This window comes from Chenopodium album, chromosome 15 (genome assembly GCF_948465745.1).
Source record: "Chenopodium album chromosome 15, dcCheAlbu1.1, whole genome shotgun sequence".
Classification (NCBI taxonomy): Eukaryota; Viridiplantae; Streptophyta; class Magnoliopsida; order Caryophyllales; family Amaranthaceae; genus Chenopodium; species Chenopodium album.
Window position 1 is genome coordinate 12,566,411 of NC_137848.1, and position 12,019 is coordinate 12,578,429.

At 37.1% G+C, this 12,019-nt stretch overlaps 1 non-coding gene across 1 annotated transcript; it reads right to left on the reverse strand.

The window, feature by feature from the left end:
• Positions 1-7,898: 7,898 nt before the first annotated feature.
• On the reverse strand, positions 7,899-8,004 carry LOC145583504 (small nucleolar RNA R71). The gene has a single exon (XR_014100147.1). It is a non-coding gene; the product is annotated as a small nucleolar RNA R71 (small nucleolar RNA).
• Positions 8,005-12,019: the final 4,015 nt, after the last annotated feature.

Genomic DNA, 12,019 nt, shown 5'->3' on the forward strand with positions numbered 1-12,019 from the left:
TTTGTCTTCCTTGAGCATCTATTTGATATATTTATTTTGTTCCGTTTTATTTTATTGTAAATGTATTGTTATCATTTTTTTTTGGACCAGCTTCACTTGTGGACTAGTGGTAAGAGAACGAAAGCTCTGAATCAAGCATTGGTACCACCTCTTTCTCTCTTCTCTAATTTTGTCTTTTTTTTTGGGTAATAGTCTGCTCTACTTGAGCTTCTGTGTTCTTTAAACTTTGTTAGAAGTTAATCTATTTATGTAGGGATTGTTTCAAGCATCAACTTTGAGCCTCACTTTGATCATGCACTTAAGTATGGTGGCGTCCAAAGGGAAGGAAGCTAGAACAAAAGAGTTGACAACAAGTTTTAGGAACTTGTAAACCGTCCACGAGTGTGAAGGTTACACACCATTCACGATTACAGAGATCGCTAACTCTATAATGGTCCTGAACCTGACTGGATATTCGGGGATGATGGTACGAATCCAACCTAAAAGAGATTGAACCCGCTCTAAATAGGCTTTTACTTTGTTCTTCTCATATTTATATGTGCTTTCCAATTAACATACAATCATGTGCGCTAACTCCATAATGGTCCTAAACTTGTTTAATCTATGTTTGTTGATTATTAATGCACAAATAAATCTATTGTTGTGATCACTTGAATTAAAATCATATTAGCCTAAATAAAATTATAAATTATCTTATTAAGCGGGATTTCAAGTACAAATTCCCTTTAAAATTTGCAAGAGAGGGCGTGATCAAGCAATAACAATAATATATCAAGCAACATAATAATATTGATATTGACACAACAATCATTATCATCATCATAATAATCTCATCAAAGCATAATATTACTAGTAAGATCCTAGGCATGATACTAAAATGATTAATAACAAATCCTAGCATGTCACTAATGATAAAAATCAAAGCTTTATTCCTAACATGATACTAGGAACATACATGATATTGAAATTTTAGTTAATTCCCTAAACATGATATTAGAAAGCATATAAAGCATCCTAACATGATACTAGGAATTAATAAAATAATCTAAACATGATTCCTAAAGAAATAGAATAATTAAGTAATCAAATTACTTACTTTGAAGCCTCGTATCTCTTTCTTTTAAAACAATGCACACGTTAGTAACTTAAATAAAATATCAAATCAAACAATTAAAATAATAATTGAAATATAGATTTGGAACCAAGCCCTCAGAACTGTCAACCTTTTACGTCGAGGTTTAAGGCAACTTCGAGCTTGGCTAGGTGTATTAATGTCTCGTGAAGGACGTATGGCGTATGTGTTTATGAAAAGGTTTTGAAAGGTTTAGAAAATCAAGAAAGAGAGAGAGAATAAGCTTTAGCTTAGAGAGAGAAAGGGAAGATTGATGATGATTGTGGATGAATGAAAATGGGGAAAATCGCCCCTATTTATAGAGAAAACGACCGAGAAAAATAAGATTTTGAGTCAAAATCCGACTTGGAATAAAACGGGATTCATCACTGATAGGTTAATCGCAACGCAATGGCTCTATCGCATCGCGATAGATTTGTCGCGGCGCGATAGATTCTGTACGATAAGATTTCGTACGAAATTTGACTTCCAATCAAATTGGATTAGCCAAAGTTCGTACTTATCTTTATTAAATTATATTTAAATCCTTTAAAAATACTTGTTTTATCCGATGTAGAATTCTTGATCATTATCTTTTCAAAATTAGATAAATTAGAACTTTCTAGAAGATAATAATCCATCCTAATGCCTTTAGAACTTAAAATAACCTTCTAGATAATTCCAGAAAATTAAGATAAATCCTGATGGTTTTAGAAATATAATTAAAATTAATGGACCCTCCAGATGATCATTGAGTCTGCTTATAAAGTCCAATTTAGCCCCAGTTTAAAATTTTGGACCTAACTTCTTTGTTACAACTCGGAGTAGGGCTTATAATATATCATTGAAAAGTTCTTTTCGATCCCCATCCAAATATACAATTATTGGACCCATATTGTGGACCAAACTAAATTGGATTGGACGTTTTTCATAAATAGGATACAAAATGAATGATTTTAGAAATAAGAAATGAATTATTTTTATTTAAAAAACATTTTAGAAAAGGGGAAATTCACAAGACTCTTCAACATTTCACCTTACTCGATAATCAGTGACGTGAAATGTAATCATCATTAGGTTTGGTTTTTGGGGAGACACAATCAGGTGTCTACAGAAGCCCTCATTTAGATTGAGTTTAGAAAAACGTAAATTTCGAAAACGAAAGTCAAAGTAGTCGATAGGGAAGGAGAATGATTCAGAACTTTTAGCGATGCTAAATCATTCTTTTTAACGCCGATACCCACAGAAGAGTATCTGTTCCACAAATAAAGGAATTAAGGGGAAAGAAATGCACCAGTGCGTGGCAACAAACACGTTTGGTAGTTTTTACGCCTCGAGAAATCCACCTGATGATAATTTTCCACGTCTCAGGAATTCTATTGTGAACCACTACGCCTCGAGTGACCCACTGTATGATGATCTTCCACACCTCGGGCATTCTATTGCAAACCACTACGCCTCAAGCGATCCACTAGATGACGATCTTCCACGCCTCGGGAGTTCTATTGCGAATCACTACGCCTCGAGCGATCCACTAGATGAAGACCTTCCACGCCTCGGGAATTCTATCGTGAGTTTCTACGCCTTGAACAACCCACAAGTAAAAGATGACAAATTTTGCACGCCTTGGGTAACATGTCGTAGACTCCTACGCCTTGAGCAGTATTGTGAATGATGATTTTCCACGCCTTGGGAATTTTTATCGTGCGCTTCTATGTCTTGAGTAGCTCGCAAGTGAGATTCCATTAAGTACCCATGCCTTAGGACACAATTTCCAACTTTTATGCCTTGGGAAGTGTGCATCAATTGACAATTTTCTACGCCTTAGGAAAACTTGCAATGTGAATCGTCCACGCCTTAAGACACAATCAATTTTCTCGAATCAAAGTTGTTTTGTGTGACAACCTCCACATCTTAGGGAACGCCGTCAAAGATCGCTATGCCTTAAGTTATCTTCTCAAATTGGGAGGCAACCTTAACATCCTAGGGAACGATGTCAAAGACCACTACGCCTCGAGTCGTCTTCTCAAATCAATGTGACATCTTCCACATCTTAGGGAATGTCGTCAAAGACCACTACGCCTCAAGCCGTCTTCTCAAATCGTCTTGTTTTCTAGCCTTGGAAGTGATAGCTTCTCACACCTTGGAAAACTTGCGTCTTTTCGCTCATTAAATTGCCTCAAATCTTTTGTAAAGGTTACTCGTCTGTCAAGGAGTTAGTGTACCTGCACCTGTATTTTGGACTATAGGACTTTGCTCATGTTTATTGTTATCTTGAGGTTGACCCATGGCTTGGTGTTACTTGACTTAGTGTGCGAATCGATGTGTTTTGACATGTGTGTGTAGACTCAACTTGATATGATGACATTACATGACTCAATGTGCATGACTTGCGTGTGAATTGTGTTCGTGCGTCTCGAAAATGCAAAAAAAGCAAAAAATTTCCGTCATTTTTGTGGAGGGTACCGACTTTCTCCGGAAAAAAGAAAGACGTGAAAATGAATCAAGGTGAAGTATTAGTGAAATATTAGGTTTTTAAACTTCCTCAAAAGGAAAGAAAAAGAATAAATCAAGTTATGGTACATGTTGAATGAGCTTAATCAAGTGTACACGTTGATTTTGTATCTCATGGTGCAAGGATTATAGTATCCTAGACTATCTCAGTTGATGAAAGTATTTGGGTAACTTAGCCGCGGAGGCTAAGCACTTCTTACTTTGTGGTGCGATGATGATTATGAGTAATGAATTATTCTAAGATGAAAAGACATGCTTCAAAGTTATATCCAGATTTCATGACAAAAGGTTCCTAAGGGAAGGATTATTTGGCTATGTATTTGTGATGTGTGTGAAAGTGACACTAAATTTAAGATGCAAAGGCTAAAGGCGTGGAAATATATTTTGAGAAAAGCCAAATGATAATGAATCTTAGGCTGGGTAGGATAATGAATTAGGGATCAAGCCCCCAAGTCTATCTGTAAATGGATAGGGATGAGCATTTGAGATCCCTTGATATGATTATGCATGAATGTAAATATGAATGTGAATGCATAATTATTACGGCCGTACCCCAATGTGAGGTTGCCTACATATCTGTTAGGAATCAGGCCGAACAAAGTTCTAGATGAACCTCGCACAAGTGTGTATACCTTAAAGAGGTCTTTCAAGGGTTGTAACGGGGTTAGGTTAAAGGTAGAAGAAGAAAGAATAAATGCTCAAGACCAAAAATAAGCCCCTAAGGTGTGCAACCTTGCATTTGAATCTTTGTATTTGTATGCTTGAGATTTCTCACTTTTAAACACTTTTTTCTTTATTTTTTACTCTCTCTCTCTTTTGCTTTTGCATTTTTCTTTTTGAGATTTGTATTTAAATATTTCTTTTTTTTGTGAATAAGTGTGGGCAATCCCGATCATGCAGTCTATCACTCACTTGGCATTCATGGTTCTCAGGCACGTTACCGAGCACTCGATAAGAGACGCAATATGAGACGTGTTCATATCAAAGACATGTTCATATCAAAGACATCGGAACACTTGCCCTTTTGCACACTTTTATTGCTATTTGCTTTTTTGAACTTTTGAAAATTTGGTAAAAATAACTCAAGCTTTTGTATTTGGAACTTTCATAAGTTTCACACCATCCTATCCCATGGTTTGGCAGATGTAGGTCGATAAAAGAAAGGTCTATCATTAGACGAAGCTCAAAGTGGTTTATCAAGAAAAGAATTATATATTTGAAAAGATGAAGGTGATATGATGTGGATACAAGAGGTGCCTCAAATCATTGGTATACCTTGTGCTTAGTCCGACAATGTTTTTTTTTTCTTTTAATGAAATGAAATGCAGTGGAATGGTCATATGCAAGGAAACAAAATGCTCATTTTATTGAAGTGGATAGGGTGAAAAAATCAAATTCATGAAATAAATCTAAGTAAAAAATGGAGGGTGCCTATGCTATAGTTATTAAGGGAAAGGGAAATCAAAAATAAGAAAAGAAATCATGAAATCTTGTCATCGAAGCCCGCCTCGTGCTTCGTTCTTTTCATCACTCGGTCTTCTTGCCAGATGGAGGAATGGGAAGCTTGTTATTATCGATTAAACGTTGGATGGCCTTTTTTAGTTTCCAACAACTCTCGATAGTATGTCCCCTACCTTGATGGTACTTGCAATAGAATCCCATTTGGGTGATCTATTTTCGAGTGCTGGTCCAATGGGAGTGATGAATCCCATGGCATGGAGTCGGTCGAAGGCGGTGTCATAGCTCATCCCAATAGGGGTGAACTCTTTTCTTAGTTGCTTTCTTGGATTTTAATTATCCATAGCTAAGATATCATTAAGGTTAAAGGTACTAACATTGTTACAAGAGTAGGCATTTTCGGAAGAAGAAGGATTTTCATTCTTCATTCCTTTCTAGCTACTGTTGTTACTATTGTTAACAACTTTCTGTTTTGCGAGATCATCTCCGATATCAATGCCCATATTATAGATAGGTTTGAAAGTGATGAGTGTCATTTATGGCACTCATTTGTTCTCTTTTAGGGTGATTTTAGATTGCTTTTATAGCTCTTCTCATTCCTTTTTCCTTAGTTTTGCTCTTTATTTCTTTAGTTTGCACTTTCCTTAGTTGATTTTCCATTTTTGTGTATTTCTTGGTTTATTTTGTCTTTTTCCCTTTTATTTGTTTATTTTCTTTCATTTTTTAGGTTAAGATCGTTGTCCAAGGATTCCTGAGGTTTCTTCCCAGGTTTTGCATTGATTGGGATGCTTAGTGTCTTCCATTTGAAGCCCAAGTATGGAGATGTGCAAGTTCCAAGTTTCCTTAGGCCGTGCATTCAATCCGTGGGGGAACCAATTTTGGTGTTGAACCCACCGTCAAGGTGTTTAGAATCTGCCATGCTTCGTGTTCATCAAGCACACCAAGTGGAGCGCACGAGGAGCATCAAGTTGAAGGGGAAGAGAGCTGCCCTGCTCCCAGGTGTGGGTGCGCGCGACAATGGCACGGCCGCGCAGTGTGGTAGCGCGGGCACACGGTGCTCTGGCGCAGCCGCGCCTGTTGCTCCCCCCGTTCCGTACCCTCTTTTGCGCGGGCGCGCATCTTCTTGAAGAAGGCCGCGCCTGTATGGCTCTATTTTGGACGATCTAACCAACTTCTCTTTGTTGGCTTTACTATATATAGATTTCTTCTATTTTTAGAGGGAGAATTTTGGAGATTAGATTTGAGAGATTAGAGATTTTCATTAGAGAAGAATTGGAGAATAGTTTAGATCATATTTTAGAGAGAGGAACTCATGGTTGATGATTGATGATTGATTCTAAGCACATTTCCTTTGATTTCATCAAAGTTTGTAAGGATTTCTTTTACTTTAATGCAATCTTTAGCTTTTGATTTCAATTGTTTTGTTGATTGTTCAAGTTTTTTAATAAGTTCATTGAATTTGTTTGATTGAAATGATGATGATGAATTTGTTGATTTGTTTAGTTTTGATTTTGATTTCTTCCATGGATAGTGAGTAGTTTACTTGCTAGGGATGCAGTGAAGCATGTTTGAGTGATGGATCATAGCTAATTGGGGGTTTTTGATTGATTTAGCATTGTGATTAAATTAGTTGATTGATTTTGTGCATGTGTGTGATTAGTTGAAGAGTAGCTAAATTTAATTGTCATACTAGATTGAATTGTGTGCCTACATTGATACGGACAATTGATTTGTAGCTCGCATTTGTCGATTGAGCTTGATTAGTGACGTTCCTAGCTAGAGTCTTTCGTAGTTGGCGCTAGTTAGACCTTTAGGAGATAGCTTGTTGAGCTCTTTTGATTGTATTGTCTATTTTCCCTCGCAATACTCGAATTAATCAATGTCCAACCCGATTAGTGTGTGTCCATTGCAAGTATATGTGGATCCTAAATCCCTAGTGTCTTGATATATTGATTACTTGGTTTGATTAGTTGAATTAGATAACCTACACTACCATCTTACCTTTCGAAGTAGCTTGACATTGGCTGTAGCAACTTCCCCCCATTCCTAGTGGTTCGACCCGAACTTACCCTATTACTAGGTGTAGGTTTGGTTATATTTTTAGTTTGATTGGAGGAATTTTAGTTTCCAACGACCTAGAATCCACATTCCGTCAAAATGACGTCGTTGCCGGGGAATGGCGTAGTTGTTTGCTATTGTTGTTGAGTCTATTTCATTTCATTTCAAAAATACGAAAATATTTTTCTCTTTTAGGCTACACTTGTAGCCGTGCAACTAATTGTTTCTTTGAGATTGTATGCATAGGACAAGAGGAAGGACTTTAATACCTTTTGATCCGGAAATTGAGAGAACAATCGCAAGGATAAAAGTTACTAGACGACACTTGAGTTCTAGCTCTTCAAGCGAAGAAAAATTTCAAGAAGAAGAACAAGGAAGCATGGGGGAGGTACCAAGGGTTGCTTTGAAGGAGTTGGGAACTCCCGGTGCCTATAGATTTGAGAGTGGTATTGCTCCACCTACAACACCGATAAATGACTTTGAAATAAGGCCGACAATGATCACTTTGATAGAGAGGCGACAATGTAGTGGGGCCAAGCATGAGAGCCCACTAAATCATCTCAAGGAGTTCGAAAAGTATTGCAACACTATCAAAGTGAATGGAATTTCCCAAAAATGCATCCGCTTCAAGCTTTTTCCTTTTTCCCTCATAGGGCGTGCATTGGAATGGCTAGACAAGGAGGTCAAGCCGAATTCTCTAAGGACATGGGACGAAGTGACCAAGGATCCCGTTTTTATCCACAAAAGAAAACGGCGGAGGCTAGAGCTTTGATTCAAGGTTTCAAGCAAAAGCCTAGTGAAAGCCTCTATGAAGCATGGGAGAGGTACAAGGAGTATCAAAGAGAATGTCCTCACCACGAAATTCCGACTTACCAAATTATTCAAATCTTCTATGGTGGCCTTAGTCCTCAAGGAAATTCATGTCTAGATGGAGGAGCCGGAGGTCCTATTATGAATAAAACGGAGGAGGAAGTGATAGACATAATTGAAGACGTAGTGAGGTACTATAGAGATTGGCAAGACGGAGAAAGGGAGTCAACTACCAAGAGTAGCTCTTCCGTGTACTCGGTTGATAATCTAAATGCAATCAACAATCTATCATCATAAATGTCAAACTTGGGGAAGGAAATGTCCGCTATCAAGGCAAAGTTGGAAAGTGCTACCTCCCAAGTTTCGAATATTCCCTCCCAATCTAAGGGGAGAGGTATGTCTTCTAATTCTCAACCTTCTCCCTCTTTTAGTAACATGCCTAGTGGATACTTGTTTTGTGATGTTTGTGGATCGTATGATCATGATGCTTCTAATTTCCCTCATGCATGTATGGATGTTTGTGATGATCAAGATGGAAATGTGAATGAGCATGTGAATTATGTGTCAAACAATAATGATTATAGGTTTGAGAATCAAAGAGGTCAATGGAATAGGAATTACAACAACCATGGGAATTTTGACAACTATAACCAAGGTGGTGGTAATAGGAACCAAGGGAACCAAAATTCCCGAGGAAACTATAACAACCAAGGTTATAGTAGCCAAAATCAAAACCAAAATTATGGTAATAATAACCAAGGTTATGGTAACCATAATCAAGGTTATGGTCAAAATCAAAATAGGGGTAATTGGAATAACCAAGGTAGGGGAAATTTTCAAAACAATGCTCAAAGGGGTCCCCCACCCGGTTTTGTTCCAAAGACCCAAGGTGATAATTCCTATACTCAACCCTCATCTTCTAGAACTAACTTGGAAAAGATCATTGAAAACCAAACAAAAATTTTGAACATTTACATGGTGGTGAGTGACAAGAAATTCAATGAGATGATGACACACAACAAAATGCTTGAGAACCAAATCACTCAACTAGCCAATACCTTGAAAGATTGTGCTAGCCCTTCTTCATTACCTTCTCAAGGAGTTGATCCTAAAAAACCCATCTATTCTATTACCACAAGGAGTGGGAGAGTGCTTGAAGATAGAGTTTTTAAGATGAGTGAGGAGGATGAGAAGAGGAGTGACTCGAGTGAGAAAGAAGAGAATGATGTGTCAAAGAATGTGAGCAAAGAGGAAGCTCAAGAGAAAAAGAAGAGTGTTGAGAAAGTGCAAGAGGAAGTGAGAAAACCCGACCTTCCATACCCCCAAAAGTTTTTGAGGAACAAAATTGATGAACAATTTGGAAGGTTCCTGTAGACAGCCAAATGTGTCTACCTAAAACCAAACCCAGTGATGAATACCTTTTGCGTCGAATGATTATCGAACGAGGTGAAAGTGTGAAAGGTCAAGTGTTGCGCCTGGTTTTTATTAAATTCTTTCTTTCTGTTTTCGAAAACAACTCTATTTTATGAAAACAACCAATCCAGTTTAGTTTGGTCCACGACAAGGGTCTAATAATAGTGTAGTTGGATGGGGCTTGCAAAGAGCTTTCCAACGATATATTATAAGCCCAATTCCGATGAATAATGAGGAAGTTATGGCCAAAATACTAAACTGGGCCCGGTTTGATCTTTACTTACAGCCCAAAGATCTAGGGGAGGGCCCAATATTAATTATTATTCCTAAAGTTATTAGAATTAATTATAGTCTTCTAGAATTCTTTAGAAGGTTCTCTTTAATCCTAATAGAATTAGAATTAATAATTATATTTTGATAAAGTTTTATTTGGAATGAAATATTATTTTATGAAAGATACGATTTCAGTTTTCATACGGACTTTACAAATCGATTTTGATTCATATGTGGACTCCGTGTTGAAAGCGCGTAGAAATCCAGGCTGTCGCTAGATGACAGGCTTGTTGCCACGCGACAAAGTCGGTTTTGCAGCGACAGAGTGGAGTTTTATTCCTTATCAAATTCTACCTATTTCCGGACTGTTTTCTTATAAATAGGGTCCTGAACCTCCGTTTTTATTCATCAACGATCTATAATTCTCATCATCAATCATCATCTCTCTAAAAAGCTAGAAGCTTTCTCTCTCTATTCTTTTTCTAAACCTTCCCTCTTACAAAATTCCGCATTCACGAGATCTAGACACACCTAGCCAAGTTCGAAGTTGCTTTCGCCCTAGACGTGAAAGGTTATAATTTCTGAGGGTTTGGTCCAAAATCTCTCTTTCAATTATTTAATTTGATTGTTTGATTTTATATTTTCCTTGAAGTTACTAACGCGTGTATTTTGTTATTACAAAGAGATACGAGACATCCAAGTAAGTACTTTAATTGTTTAATTGATATTATGATATAGAAATCATGCTTAGATTTTTATTTTGGTTCCTAGTATCATGTTAAGATGCTTTCCTTAGTATGATATTTAGGGTGATTTGCTTATATCAATTATGATTTCTAGGATGCTTCCTATTTTCTTTTCTAATATCATGTTAGTACCATGTTAGGGCTAAAGCTTTGATCTTTATTGCTTAGTGACATGCTAGGATTTGTTATTAATCTTGTTAGTATCAAGCCTAGGATCTTGCTATTATTATGCTTTAGCGTTGATATGATTATGGTCATGATTATGATAATTATGATTATTATGATTATGATTATGATGATTGTTATTATGTTGCTTGATGATTATTGTTATTGCTTGATCAAGCCTTTTATGTATGTTTAAAGGGAATTTGTACTTGTAATCACGCTTGATAAGATAATTAATAATCTTGTTTAGGGCTAATATTATTATAATTCAAGTGATCGCCAATAATAGTTTTCTTGTGCATTAATATTCAACCAACATAGATAAACAGGTTTAGGGTTAACCTATTGATTGCATGTTAGTCAGAAAGCGCACATGAATACGAGAAGAATAAAGTAGAGGCCTATTTAGGGCAGGTTCAATCTCTTTTAGGTTGGATTTGTACCTTCATCCCCGAACCCTATTTGGTTCAATACCTTTTGGAGTTGACGATCTCCTGGATCGTTAAGGGGTGTAATCTTCACGTTGTGAACGGTTTACAAGTTCCTAAAACTTGTTGGCGACTCTTTTGCTCTCTTTTCTTTCCCTTTGGACGCCACCATACTTAAGTGTATGATCACAGTGGGGTTCAAGTTTGGGGTAATGCTTGAAATATTCCCTACAGTTCCTTGATATGTTGAAGGAAGTTCATCTTTCAATCCCTGTCACCGAAGCCATGACCCAAATGCCTAGATACTTCAAATTTCTTAAGGATATCTTGAGTGGCAAGAGAGAGTGCAATAAGATAGATTCGGTAGAGGTTGGGGAGTGTTGTAGTGCTTTGATTCACAATGACTTACCCAAAAAGATGAAAGACCCGGGCAATTTCTCCATTCCTTGAAAAATTAAAGGAAAATTGTTTGAAAATGCATTGTGTGATCTTGGTGCTAGCGTTATTATCATGTCTTATTCCGTCTTCAAGAAGCTTAAGCTAGGAGAGCTTCTTCCTACCAACATGACTTTACAATTGGCCGATAGATCCATTAAGTTCCCCAAGGGAAGGGTTGAGGATGTTCCCCTTAAGATAGGTGGTTTTACTATTCCGTAGATTTTATTGTGCTTGAAATTGAAGAAGATGACCACATACCCATCATTCTAGGGAGACCTTTCTTAGCTACTTTGGGAGCTTTGATTGATGTTAAAGGAGGCCTAATCACTTTAAGAGTTGGTAGCAATAAGGCAAGTTTTGAGCTAAAAATGATGCATAAGTCCTTGTCCTTTGTTAATGGAACCATGTGTGTTAATTCCCCTCGCTCCATTGATAATGTATGCATGATTGACTCTTCAACTAACGATGTTCTTGAGATTTGTGATGATATGCTTTTGAGTTTTGATTGCAAGAAGGTTAGTGAAGAGAAAAAGGAGTTTTCCAAGCCCATGGACGAGGAGGTGATTGACATTCCTCATTGGTTTGAGATTTACCCTCAAGAGGAG